The sequence below is a fragment of the Zonotrichia albicollis genome, chromosome Z (assembly GCF_047830755.1).
Source record: "Zonotrichia albicollis isolate bZonAlb1 chromosome Z, bZonAlb1.hap1, whole genome shotgun sequence".
Taxonomy (NCBI): domain Eukaryota; kingdom Metazoa; phylum Chordata; class Aves; order Passeriformes; family Passerellidae; genus Zonotrichia; species Zonotrichia albicollis.
Genome location: NC_133860.1, coordinates 18416138 through 18431443, shown reverse-complemented (window position 1 = coordinate 18431443; position 15306 = coordinate 18416138). Strand labels below are relative to the sequence as shown.

At 37.0% G+C, this 15306-nt stretch overlaps 1 protein-coding gene across 7 annotated transcripts in view; it reads right to left on the bottom strand.

Moving 5' to 3' along the window:
- The window catches only part of NIPBL (NIPBL cohesin loading factor), a 154507-nt gene that overhangs the window by 130840 nt on the left and 8361 nt on the right, over window positions 1-15306 (bottom strand). For 5 of the 7 annotated variants that reach the window (XM_014268313.3, XM_026794631.2, XM_014268316.3 and 2 more), the window contains exon 1: window positions 14995-15135. The exons of the other annotated variants lie outside the window; for them this stretch is intronic. The gene's annotated coding sequence lies outside the window, so the exon portion shown is untranslated. Of the gene's footprint in view, window positions 1-14994; window positions 15136-15306 lie in introns of those variants that run through there. 7 annotated transcript variants of the gene reach the window in all.

Below are 15306 nucleotides of genomic sequence, written 5' to 3'. Positions count from 1 at the left end.
CTAATTATGTCACATGTACAAGCTCTCACTTATAGAAGCCAGGAGTCAATGAAGCTGGCAAATGAAAAACACGCCAAAAACCCATTAATATGTGAAAGAAAATAGTGCTCTTAGCAATGCTTGTTCAAAGAAAGGACTGGTAAAACCTGAGGGAGGATAAATGCACTGCAAATGCTTCTCTACTCATTCATATATAGTAACTATTTTTTCCATATTTATATAAATAAGTCACACCTTCCAATATGAGAAAGTTGGTCATTAACTAATGACCAAAACTAAAAAATTTGCATTTTCCCATTTGTGATCTTTATTTCTATGAGCTGCAGATACCACTTAATTGATGAAATAAAAATCCATGTGCATCCTATATCTAAACCTCTAAATTCTAAACTGATGAGCTAACATAAAAGAAGTTTGTCTTAGGCCAGGGACACAGTTCCAAGTTACGGGCTGCACAGCTGGCTGTGTTGTGGGCATATGGGGAGGGCCCAAGAACTCTTTCGTGAAGGTTCCATTAGACCTCACAGGGCCACACCACAAAAATCCACACTGAATCTTTACACTCCTGACAACACACAGATGTTCTTCTTCATCTTTTATGCAGAAGAACATAAAAGATGATTATTCTCCAGGTACTTCATTCTAAATGACAACCATCTCTTCCTAAAGGTTTGAACCTCACTACTGTGCAAGAGAAGCCTAATTACAACTCTCAATTTCACTGAGGCCTTTATACAAAATTTTTGACTAGAATTCAGACACCACTATTGTCCCAGCTGTTGCTAAGGTAAAGGTGAACCAGGGCCCATACACTACAAATACAAAGATAATCATAACTGACCATGCAGATAATCAAATTAATGAATAAAGTGAAGACTAGATTAGTGAGTCATGCTTAATTTTTTAATAGAAGTCACACAATTGGATAGTGAGCACTTTATTTTCATAACCTGTTGAAGTAGAATAATTTGCAATCACATGTTCCCTTTTTCTAGGAAGGGTATGGATTTTAAAATAGAGGTATTTAGCACACAGAAAGCATCACAGAATATTCTGAGCTGGAAGACCCACAAGGATCATAATTCAACTCATACATCAATGGTCCACATGGGGATCAAATCCCCATCCTTGGTGTTATTATCAGCATGCCCTAATCAATTGAGCTAAATTTTACCTATCTTGAAAAAACCTATGAACTCCTCCTAAAATTCAATTATTATCATTGTATCTTCTATTTACTTTAAAACTAAACATTTTAAACAATCTTAAAATAAGTGTACAATGATTTTCAGCTCACTAAGTACAGTTACAGCTGTTTGCCAATCATAAATCACTAATGAATGCTAATAAATACATACAAAGCAAGATGTAAACAACAGAACTGCTAGTAATATATATTTTTAGGGCAGTATCTTTGAGGGAGGACTAAAGCTGATCTTTGCAGTCTTTTCTGAGATGAAGCTGATAACATGCACCTTTTAGAATGATAGCTCAATCTTTTTGCTGTGAAACATTAACATTATTTCTCCAGTCATAAGCTCATTTGGAGTTTTTTCTCAATTCTCTGCAGCTTTGCCAGAATCTATTTGCTTTTTCTTCCAAACTGAAAGTTATCTTAGCACAAAGGGGACATGAAAACTACACATCTTTTTGGGGATATTCTAACAATTCAAAAGCATCAAAAATTAAGGATGGCACCCTTCTAATTTCACTCACATGTCATCTGAAGAGAAACCAGAAGCATCTCAAACAGATCAGGCCTCAAATACCCTAGATTTGCATCAAGATGACATATACACACACTAAAGTAGGAATAAGGAGTAGCTAATAGTCTTTCATCTTTACTTTGGATGCCAAGGCATCTATACAGGCAGGAACACTAACCACTGGTAGCCACTTGTCCAGGCCATGAAAATACTGAGTTCTTGTCCTGTTTTCCAACAGAATAATTGCTAATTTACCAATCTATGTGATTAAACATACAACAAATGGTAGGACACCTTAGCAGCAAGGTAAAGATCTGTTTCTGTGTGAACAGATTGCTTATATCCAGAAAAAAAATAAACTCTTTAAATTAAACTCACAGGATATGATTGTGGGACACATCTTAACTCACAATCCTTTTTTCTCTTTAAGAGTTGCCATGGGAGACCATAAATTAGAGCCTGCAGAATCACAAGTGCCTTCCCAGGCCAAATGTTTGATATTATTGTCTGCATGTTTTGGCACATATGAAATATTAGTGTCTAAGACATAGATTTATCCTGACAGCAGTATTCTGTATAGTACTGAACTCCTATTTCACGTAATCCAACATTCACTTACATTTGTGTCTTCCAGGTTCATATTACAAGGAACTTGAGCTCCCCCCACTGCTAATCATTCCTACTGTTTACTCATAACAAACATCCTCTTCTACATTTTCTAAGACACCAACTGTCAAGTAGGTACTTCTTATTTCTAAAAGATTTTAAGGTGAATTCTGAAAGGCAACTCTTCACTTTTTCAGTGGACAAGTATCTAAGTTATTACTCTCACAAATATGTAAGTATTTTACACAGGTGTATCTATAAAAAATCTTTCAAGTTACCTGATGCTAATTAACACACCACTGACAAGTGTGTTAGTAAATTAAATTAGTGCTGGATTTATTAAACTATGTTCAGAGTTCAGAGAGTTACTGCAAAGCAATCATAACTGGGAGCCCACCACTACATTTCATCAATTAGCACTCCAGACCACAACCCATTCCCCCTTCATTCCCCCAAAACAGAAACATCTTTAACTTACGAAGATTCATAAAACAATTAACAATGAGTATGAAAGAAATTAATTAACCACAGAACAATACTAAGTAACTACAACAGGATCACAAAGCTATTGTCACCCTAAAAATTATCTAGCCTAAAAATTAACATGTCACACCTAAAGAAAAAAGGAGCTATTTCGTCTTATGTGCACCCACTATTTACTACTATAATAGCAGAAATAGTAAAATAAATGTTCTATTATATGAAAATACCCTAACATTAAAGTTCTTGTTACTTCTTATTAAAGGAAGCAAATACATGGATATCAATTTCTAGTAATCACATCTGTGTAAACCATGGATTACTTTCAGTAATCCATTCACAAAAGTATAATTTTAAAGCATTATGAATGAACCTGCATGTAAGTTGATTTATAGAATGTTTATAAATCATAATCATGCACTAAACTAAATAATCATGAAACAAAAGTAAATTCTTCCTATCAAGGTAACCATCATTTTGCAAAGAAAATTTCTAAGTTCTGCACAACAAGTTTAACGTCTTTGGTAACTGATGCTGTTTCTCTAGGGTCACCCTTAAAACTAAAGTATGTAAATTGTCTAACTTCTGTTTGATTTATTAGAAAATAGCATAAGTATTTAAGCATCATCATAAAACCAATATTTCTGTTCTTGTTTAAAAGAATTATCTGCTATATCAATAACAAGCTTTATGCTATCTTCTACCAGAATTACAAAATTGGTGTACTTTACAATGAGGATTTCATCCATTTTATTCACCCTTCCTAAAACACTTGCTCCAATTTACACCTGTATCAGTAAGTAGGGGCAGGTAGCAGACCATAAATATTTTTGTTTCAGGCAAATAGCGTTCTCACTCAAATTTTACATAGGGCTACACGGAGTGACAGCCACACTTGAGCAAGCTGATTAGTCCAAGTAGATTACACTGTCTAGTTTACTATGCATCAGCTGACTTTCAATAATTGTACTTAATGCCATGAAAAATGCAAATTAATCCAACCTTCCTTAGCCAGCAATGAAACAGGTTTAAATTAACCCAAGTTATGGTGCAATTGCCACATCCTATATATACACAATTGAACATTCACTGTAGATGAGCTTGTAATAACTTCATATTTTCAGGACTTGTGTTGAATTCTCAGAAGTCCACCTACAGAGCTTTTTATGAGACTTCACTGACTAATTGTTTGTCAAGACATGATTAGGAATTTGCTTAATTCCATGACATCATATGTCTACTTTGAGTCTAGGAAAAAGATTTATCAAGAATAAACACAAACATTTACAAAAAAAAAAAAGAGGGAATTCCTATTCTAAAGTCTACTAGGTTCAAGGCAAGCGTTTAATACACCACAAAATTAAATAAATAGTTCTCATTATTCTTTCTCCAGGTTGTGGGCTAAAATTATAGTATGATGTGAAAACTGAGAATGTTTATTTACTTTCCAGTAGTATGATGGCTTGTTCATAAGTGAAAACTGAGAATGTTTACTTTCCAGTAGTATGATGGCTTGTTCATGTAGTGATATATAGTGAATTACAGACAAAACAGTCTTTACACCATTCCATTTTTATTTCAACTCCTCAAATATTTTAATTATATTTTCCACAGTAAAAAATAAATTACCTATTTTTGCAAATAACATGACTAAATTTTACATCATGCTAGATAGAATGCCAGAGGGAAATACTCCAGTGAGTAAATATGCAGAGTCATAACTCTAAATAACCTTTTACAATAGTGACTCCGGAGTGCACAGTGTGTTCCTACAACTCTCTAAGCCATTAGTCACCTAACTTATGACCAGAAAAGCTCACCTGCAACCTTGCTTCAGTGTATGTCAGTACCAAGCAGCTCAACACCTGTTTTACCCGTAAGTCTTGGCAAGACCTTCAGAGTAAGAAAGTCCAGTCATAAACATGCTGTGAACATACCTAACATAGAAAATGGATTACTTGGCACTGTGTACTAGCCACTGCCTCCAACACTTCATTTAAAATCTCAGGAGGACAGACACTGAACACCTGCTTGAGGTATCTGACAAATTCTGAAATCCTCCTCAGTAGCAGGACATTCAAACATGCATTTGTCACTATCTCTTAGTGCCTTTGACTGGCTTTATACTTTATGGGGAGGTGGCCATTTCCTTCTCCTGCTGCTGAAGAAGTACTACATCACAGTGCAAAGAAAATTAATTAGAACAGGACAAAAACCAGAAGGAGAGAATATGATTTTCAAATAAAGTGATTCAAACTGAACTCCAGGATGCAAGAATCTCTTCAGTGTTTTCTATCAACTGACCCATATAGATCCCTTACTTAGCACCAGAGGACCTAAGTTCCATTTCGCATCTCTCACATCTCAAACTTTTGACTGACATTCAAGCGGTGACCTTTTCAATAGGAGTATCACAACAAAGTCCCTTTTTGATCTCACTCCAATTCCTTTTTATGATGTAGAAATCATGACTGTAAATTTCCCTTATTGCACTCTAACAGCTATTTTAGAAGACAGTGCTTAGAAATGCATCACACTAAATGCATAGCTGTATGCTAAAACTCTTACTATTAAAAATGTTAGAAGCATGACTTTAAAAACATCCTCTAAAGCAGAGCATTCAGCACTGAAAAGCTGATGTCAACAAATACTAAAACATTACTTTTTCTGAGTATTGACTCAAAAGTTGCTAGACTTTTACAGGAAATCCCCCACCCCCAGGTTGAAAGTCTTTGCAATGCCAATCAAAAGTTAATAAATGTCCTTTGCCTCCAAGAATTCTGACACGGTCCTTGGATTTTTATGTAATTGTGTAACACTTCTCTGCCATCCCTGGGCCCAATCATCCTCCAGCTTACGGAAGGGATCTGCTCTGGAAATGAATCAGAGTCTATTTGTAAGACTGTAAGGTCTGTTGTACACATGACACTTCAAGTCCAAGTAAAAACAAAGCAAATACGAAGGGAAAGAGGCTTCAGATCAGATAGCAGGAAACAGAAAAACACCACTCTTGGGAATCTCATTCTATTTTTATTACCAATGGCAAATATTTCTGTGTTCCTTTTATCCTGCAGGCTCCAAAGCCTAATTTGAACAAGCACCGATTAGTCATATTTGTAACCAAAATTAACAAAATCTGTTCCACTATTACCATATAAATCATGATACAAAAAAAAAAAAAAGTCAGTTAATTTAAAATTAAGGTCCTACACTTGTTCCAGTTAGACTTCCAAAGATAATGAAGATCAACTTTTTAATCTCAGTACTCAACTTACGTGATTAAATACTACTCTCAAAAACATTTTAAAAATAAGCATTTGTGGAGCTTAATTGTGGAATTACAATATTCCAGTACAGACCACAAAGGAGCCTATGAGGAACTTAAGACTTCTGCCTCTGGAGCAGGGCTTCATGACACAGAACAATTCAGGCAAAAGGCTACACACTAAACACCAAAGAATCAAAATGTTTAATCGTAAAAGACAGGACTGAAAGCAATCTCTAAAGTTTATCCCTTTCTCCAAGGCAGAATCAACAATATCTAAGGCAAATACTTGGAGGCAAAAACCTGTTGTATTTAAAAAAAAATTAAAAACCCAATTTAACTTATTTTACACAATCACTGAAATAGACATCCTGTTGTCAGTAGAAAAGGGATTATAGATTAAAGAATACAGCAATGCATTCTGAAAAGTGGCACACATACCTATAGAGGTAATCTGAACTACAGAATCTCCTATCATTAGCTCTTAAAAGAAGTAGTCTAAATTTCTGAGCTTTTTTTTTCCTAAGTAATTTTCTCAGTTTAGGGAAAAAAAAAAAAAGACAACTCAAACAATGAATTCCTCTGTGTGAAATAATGCTTCTTTGCCCAGCCAATCCTTGTTTTGTTCTTCTGACTTCTCAGGCAATTTCTTCTCCTTCCCTTCTCTGGCCTCTCTCAGAACACCCTTCCCATCCGCTCTCATCCCTAAACTGCTTTCCTTGACTGTACAAGCAAATCCACAGTATCTTTTTGCCTTTGCTTCTTGATAAGGCTGTTTCATCACAGCTCTTCCTTTATCTTTCTTAAGGCCACTTGTATCTGCCACACCAGCTCCTTTGTCCAGCCACTACAGTTCAGTCATTATTTCACAGAACAACAGAATGAATCTGGGTTGGAAGGAACCTTAAAGGTCATCCTCCCTGCCATGGGCAAATACACCTTCCACTAACCCCATCCAACCTGGCCTTGAACGCTTCTAGGGCTGGAACAGCTACAATTTCTCTGGGCAACACATTGCCTCATCACTCTCAAAGAAAGAAATGCCTTCCTAAGACCTAATCTAAACCTTCCCTCTGTCGTCTGAAAGCTATTCCCTGCTGTCCCAGCACTTCATGCCCTTGTAAAAGATCCCTCTCCAGCCTTCGTGAAATGTCCCACTTAGATACTGGGAAGTGCTATGGAGTCTCACCCCAGAACCTTCTTTTCTTCAGACATTCCCAGTTCTCTCAGACTGTCTTCATAGGAGATGTTCTTAAGGCTCTCCTCCTTAAGAACTTCAAAGCTCCTACCTTCTCCCAATTTCTACCCTTCAAACTCCATTTCCTCCCCATCCATCTAAGTCCAGTTCCAGTCCACTGCTCTCCTTCTCCATATGCTCATCCTTCCATCCATCTGCAATTTCTCTTCTTTTCTTTTACACACTTATATTAATTGCATTGTGGATAAGAAGAGACTGGAAACCTTAAAACTAAGAGTGTGCACATCTATCTCACTGCTTAGAACTTTTTAGGAAAGCTCTGTTGTGCACAAAAAGTTTTTCAACAATAGCACCTACAATCAGGGAAATCAGTTAATTTTTTAGACACTAATAATTTGCCCAATTTTCTGAAAGCTTTTCAAGTAGTAGCTAAATGTACATCCTTAATGTAAAAAGTTATTTCACACTGAAATTCTAAACTCCTTTTCCCGAAGAACAGCTTGAAAAAGAGGTCAGGAATAATTTAAAAGCATTTTTTGTTCCATCACAGCCCTTAGAAGCCAGTGAACTATGTTCACTTTGAACATTATTCAGATAATAAGTCAATAAAGGGCATTCACTCAACATAGAAGATTTTGGCCCAAATGACTGAAGTTGAGCAAAGTCAGAAGTAAAACCATTGCCTTTAAATAGTACATCAGTAATCAGGAAACAGAGGAGAACCAGTCCTACCTACATGCAAGGAGCAACATGCATTCTTAAAGTCAGTTAGTAACTCTGATAAGCAATGCTTCAAATCCTTGACTGCCAAATTTTAAAAGGATAAATGAAATTGTGCTATGCTACAGGTTATGTCTCAACATGAGTTTTTAAAAGAAACTGCCAGGAAGAGACAATCACTACTGAGCATGTTAGTAGAAAAAAATCTATTTTCCATTAATTCAAAAGAAAGGAAAAAAAAGGAAACATAGCATTCACACAGTAAAAAGCAACTACATCACCTTAGTTTTAAGTAGAAACTTAACAAACACATGACCAAGCAGATTTAAAATTTTTCCTCCAGAAAAAAACATAAAGTTTAAAAAAATCAAAGATTTTAGATCTTCACAAAGAACTCCCCATAAGTTCTCCCCACAGTCGCATTAGAATCTCACCAAACTTGTTCTGCTTTTACACTACAAAAAGTGTCCTGAGAACCTAAAAAATAATCAAAAGAACCCCACAGGTTGCAGATTATTTTTTCTACAGCAATTTTTTAAAGTCAGCTGCTGTACATAGCATCTGGTGAGGGTCCTTCAAATTCTTCCTCCTCATTAGCCAGAAAACATATCTGAAGAAAAAGAGAAAGCAACACATCTGAATGGAAAATAGCATGAAAGAAATGCAGACAGTCATATTAAGTCATAAAACTTGAAAACAAAATTTCAGAGATGGAGTATTTGCAACCTCATCCTTTCTGAGGTCAACATAGAGGAAAGACTTAAGTTCAAACATAAGAGATAGAGATTGCATTAGCACAGACATATGTTTGTTATTCAGTGAGCTTGAAGGGAGAAAAAAGGTTGTTACTACAAAAACAAGCATAGAAGTATTAAGAAATGTTAATGTTATGGTTGCTTGTACCTATATTTTAGCTCCTTGTGCACTGTGATACTCATCGATTATTAGATGATCATATACCATTTCTTGTTATTCAGAGGATCACTGCCCCATATATGGCACATGACATATATGTCATGAAACACAAACTTACAAAGTACAAGGAGGTGCCTTACAGGGAACATAACACTTTCCTACTAAGGAATTTGAATAAAGCACAGTTAATAAAACCGGCTGACTGAGAAGTTTCACATTCAAGACATCTTTTGCTGAAAACTGACTTTTATGAAAAACAACTCTTCTTAAAAAAATCAAAAACAAAAGCTGAAAAACAAAACAAACCAACAAAAAGCCTCCACAAATGTACTCTCACAGAAAATCTGCACAAGACAGAAAGGAATTAAGTTAATAAGACTAAAGGGCTACTTATTCTGTCTGTTCTGTAATGTACTCACAGTCCCTGAGCCACGCTTTGAGCATGATACAAAAAGCCAAAGGAGAAGAAAAAAGTTCAAGAACTTTTGTGCCTGATACAATTACACATTTGGGGCTGGACTTCCTATTTCCCCGAAGCAGTCTTCTGGCTAGGAATGCACTTACTACACCGCAGAAGAGCCTTGCTTCACTAACAGTCTTAGAGGAGCCTGACAACTGACTGACATCGCAGTGGTCTGACCACTGGGGTATAGGGGGCTCTCAAGCACTCTCATCAAGTGCAACAATTATCAGGCCAAGAGCCAGAGCTTTATCCCCAAGAATCCCAACCCCATGCTTAGGATACCTTCCAACAGGAACTAGCAATCCTAGAGAGTAACAGTAACATTTTGTATCTCTGAGTTCAATATTGTAGCCACAGCCACAACAGTTAATTACTGTGCGATTTGAGTTAATGATCTGCCCTGTTCTCTCCCAAATAAACTTAAGAGATAGAGGGTGATTCTTTTTTAGGTTCTCAGGACAGGCAGTCCGGTTTTTTCCAACTGTTGCCATGATCAAAAGAGTTGAAATTTAATAGATATTTAAGGCCTCCAGTGAAAAACCACTCTATACTTAGGGCTTCAAGAAGAGAAACAATGAGCCTAACAAGTTGAAGTGCAGAACATACATGACCACAAACAAGGCCAACAAAAACAATGTTATGAACTTCCTAAGTGCTGTAAAGTAACTTTAAAAATCTGAAGAGTAAAGTATGTCACAATAGATAAGATTTATAAGCTTTTAAAATTCACTATTTTGATTTCATTGCAGTCTTTCATCTGTAAAATTGAAAAAATCTTTTACAGATGTGCAAAAACAAAACTCTCTGAAGTCTGCACCTTGTTTTGAGATAACTCTACAAATTAAAATATGAAAACACTTCAGCCTTCCTGAGTGACTGGGATGTACACAGCAGGTAATAAGGCACCAGGGTACACACTGAATGATAAGTACATAAACTAGGTTATAAGAGTGGTCAGCTGGCATTTCACATGCACTGGATGAGGCACTGAACTAGGGCTGCAAGGGAAGGGTTGAATACTGCGGGCAGTTAAAGGCCCAGCTCCTCACTTGGCTGTTTCCTTACAGGACTCCCTTATTTTGCAGCCTAGGTTCTCTGACACTGTTCCTCTAAAACGCATTGCATGTCTACACATACACGCTGCTACAACAACCAGAGCACTTCAAATCAAACCCCAGCAATAAAATGAAAAATTTAATTATCTACTCATATAAAAAGAATGAGATCTCTGATTACTTACACTTAAAACTGATACAAATTCTAAAGGCCATAAAATAAAGTTTTTCTAGAATTTTTTATGACTTAACATGAAAACTGGTCTTGGATATTTACATTCTTTTGAAGTTATTTGTGCAGACCAAGTAATCACCTTAAAATACAGTATTAACAACCATATTCAATCTGACTGGAATCCCTTTTAGTTTCCACATACAGATGGGCCAAAATCCTTTCTTCCCTTCCTTTTGCTGGGGAGATTTTCTATGGTTAACATAAGGGACAAGAACTGAAACACAAATCACAGCTCCTGCACAATCTCCTCAAACTGAATTTCCTTACTCATGGAGTGTCATACATGTCAATGTAAAGCACTTTTTAAACACTTTTTGAGGGTCAGGATCAGCTACTAAAAAGCATGTTTGCAATACAAAGGAAATAAAAATATAAATGTACATGAGTTATATTAAGGAGTTTGCAATTGTCAAACACTTATTTTCTTAATTTCAAGAATACTTTTTTGTTATTAAAAGAGATCATTATTGTACAGAGTTATTAGCAACAATACACAGGTATAACCAATTTCAAGCATTTCCTTGCAGAAATCTCTTTACAACAAAGTGCTCATTACTGCTGATGTTTCAAAATCAGAAGCTAACCTAACCTGAATTACTTCTAATAAAGGCAAATGAAAAACAAGATCTAAAATAAGTGGTATGATACTGAAATGGCCATTCTTTCCAATGTTAAATATTCTTAGTGTTTTGTGATACTAAATAACCACCCTAACACCTGAAGACCCACCTCACACCTACCAGTCAACGAATTCTAAAGCTACAACTACTCATGTTGTTCTGATTAACTATGTCCATAGTTGTTATCCAAATTACACACATTCATGAATATTACGCACTCCTCTAACATACTTTCTAGAAATTATAAAGTTGTGAATTTGAAGACTTGATTTCTTTCCTAGATCTAGATATTCGGGATAAAAGTAGATATTTTTCTCTCTAGTTACAGCAATTATCTAGAAGTTTCATATGTCTTGTGCAATTTTTATGAAATGTTAACATAAATGTGGTATAATCAGTTTAACATTTTGTAATATAATAGACATGAAAGTCCAGTTGCCACAGAACATATAAAAATAGGAATAGGATCTTTAGCTTAAATCAATCCACATTATTTACCTAGTATCATCCAAAATATTGTTTATTTATATTGTAGAGGACTATATACACAAAACATTTAGGATTAAAGTTATATTACCTTAATAATCACAAACAAACAAATTAACAAAACAACACAAGCAAACAAAAAGTTTCTCTCCTAAGGAAATTACTATCTATGGCCTTGATTCTGCAAGAAGAATTGTATGAACATTTATGTACATGGAGTCTCAAGCATAAGGTTTAATGGGGTACCTGTGCTCTTATGTAGAAAAATGATTTTCAAAAGGGCTTAGGTATATAATTTGGCTTCTCTGATCTGTCTGTTGCTTCTAAGTCAAAACTTAAACATTTTAAAACAAATTTTAAAAAAATATTATTTTACTGACATTTCTGTTTCTATGTTTTGATTTTTAAAAAGTATAAAACCAGCTTTAATCAACAGCTAAAGATTTCAGGAAGGGATTTTTGTTGGAATAACCTTAGGTAAAATGTTCAAGAAGTTGAGAGGAAAAAAATAACTTGTGTAGAGGAAGTAAATTCAAAATGCAAAAGGCAGGAAAAAGTACAAAATAAAATGTAGAAAGAAGCATTTTTCTCTTTTTGATAAAATAATAGTTACAACTAACCTCTCGAGAATAATTAATTTTGTATTTTCATAACATCACTAAAATAAATACATTGTCCTTATGCAGCTAGCTGTTGTGATAAACACTTAGTAGAAGCTCTTAACATCAGGGAAAAAGTAGTATGAAAGTACCACAAGCCTGCATCATGCATGCACACAGACACTCTCAAATATGATAAAACATGCAACTCAAAAATAAGTCCTCTTATAAATATCTCAACTTTAAATACTTCTGTAAAACTATATAAACTGATCAAGTAACTAAGTCACGATTAACCACATACGGCTCATAACAACAAACCCAAAAAACTAATTACAAATAAAAATAGACATCTTATATTTCCCTTTATAAATACAACTACTCTTCATTCCAGAAAAGTGCATCCGTTCCGGTTAAAAAAAAAAAAAAAAGATAAAAAGAAAAAAAAAAGGGTGCTGTAAACACAACCACACAACCCTGGCAAGATAAACTTGACAGGAACTGTGTAACTACAGTAGCTCATTTCCTGCTCATATCGAGAATATTTAAAGCAACCCTCCTTAAATGAAAAATCAGTCAGAAAAGTTCACTACTGTTAGCTTAACAAACACATTCTTCTTAGAACGGCAGCTGCCTGAAACACAGACGCAAGAAATGCTAGGGCTGTAATGTCGCTTCCTGATGATGAAAACTACCCAAGAACTACAACTACTTCTGCACAGTCCTTTCTTTCCTGCGAAACAGAGTTACACTCGGTCTCCACGCACACTACGGGGCAAAAGCAAACAGCAATTCCGCTGTTACACACCGAGGTGGGGACAGTTAGAGACGACTAGTGGCTCCCTCTGCATTTCACAAAGTTTAAAAATAAAAAGCTGCTTTTTCGAACTGTAAATGGTTCCTCTCCACGCACGTAGGCCTGAGGCCCTGTTGCAAACAGTGTCTAACAGGACCAGGCAGCACAAAGACAGGAATGGGAGATTAGTGGGAGGAAGGGAGGCCGGGATTGGGGCTCAGCAGGATCTTCTGGCTTTTTAAAATTCAAACTGCTCCCTGACCAATACAAATCACGGACACGCTACTGACTACTACACGGATTTACAGCATTAAAAACACGCCTTCTACGTGACAGCTATATTAACTTCACCCTTTTAAACATGTATCAGGGCACGCAGGAGGCACGATAGCAGAGTTTCATTTACAAGACTCTGAACACAATGCATCAGAAAGTCACTCTATTAGATACAGTAACCATGTATTATAACAGCAAATCTACCTGAACAACTAAAAATCCTGCTGAAAATGTAACACATTATGTAATATCAACAATCATTTGCCACTAACAAAATTCCTCTCTACAAGGATGAAAACTTTGTATCTTAAAATTTCCTGCAGCTATGTAATTTCTGTAGAAGCATTTTTATTAGTTCACAGGGTGTTTGTTTAAATGTGCCTGAGTTTTTAGCAACATTTACAACTCTACCATTTATAAGTACAAGATTTACTTTATTGTAAATCAGCTACTATTTATTTATAAAGACCTGAGACTAATAAACAGTCATTTTCAAAACACAGTTGACCTGTAAAAATTACACCTAATTACATATTCAAACATCATGGACACAAACAGCCAATAACAACCTCAGGATCTCAAAGTGATATAGCCTGACAAGAAAAGATGACACTTTTTAAGCATTCCTCACACTTCACATAAATAAATTTAGATGTGACTCTCAAGTACTTTGGTTAAGATCTCATCCTCACCTTAGTCCCTTAAATGTCACAAACACAGCATTTTACACACGATCCCTTGCCCGTTTTCCGTTTGCTAGGAACAGAAAATGGTATTTCTTCCTTTACCATATATTCCTGTAGCGTATACAGGACACAGACACCAAAATTGTGCGGAATACCGGATATAATATGCTATGCTATCTGTATTTCTTGGGTCTGCAGGTGTTCGTGTTGTGTCAATCATCCTTCAAGCACTATTTTATGCTATAAATATACTAAGTCATTAACATAGTAATCAATAATGTTATTTAGAAATGAAACATCTGCAAATTATAAAACCAAAAGCATTTAAACTTTTGAATGTTCAGAACACACTTGGTTAGAAGAACAAGATAATAGCAAAGACAAGTGGCATTTTTGTTCCTGAGTATTTACATTGTCTCTCCTCCCCTATGCCTCCACTTCTGCCCCACTTCAGAGGGCTGTCTGCTCTGGGACCCTTCCTTGCCCTAGGTGAAGTTGTAAATATGGGAAAGGATCAGTGCACATTTGCGACTAAATGTATTGTTTCCTCCTCCTCCTCCTGCTCTTTTCGGGTTGAGGCCTGTCACTGAGCAGCCGCTTCGCCTTTCTAATCCCCGAGCTGGAGTAAAGGCGCTGGCCGGCGGGCCTGCGCCCTCCGCCGGGCCTGGGCCTCCCGGCAGCCCGGCACGAACCAACCTCCTCCGCCAAACCCGACCGAGCAGGAAGGGGGGTGCGAAATAAACACCTCCGGTCGCCACTTACACCCCTCTACCCCGGATAACAGCTAATCCCCTCTGCTCCCGGCAGTGCTGGGCCGCTGGGCTGAGAGGCCCGGCCCGCTGCTGGCGAGGGCAGGGAGGGGAAGGGGAGACAAGGAGGGGGGATTACCTGAGCAAATCGGCGTCTGAATCCAACGAGAATCCGAGAGAGGGGGAGAGAAATCCGCCCCCCTCCCTCCTCAGAGGAGCCGCCGCCGCCGCTGGGCCGCCGCCGCCGCCGCGGAGCAGGAGGAGGAGGGGAGATAATATAACAACAATAATCCGGGCCGGGAGGGGGGCTGGCTCCTCTTCCGTCTCCTCCTCAGTGCAGCGAACATGTAGAGCCGGGGGGTGTGCGGCCGAGGCAAATCCCTTCCCCCCGAGCCTGCTTCACAACATCAACACGGGTCGGGCCGCGCCGCGCCGAACCGGTTCCGAGCCG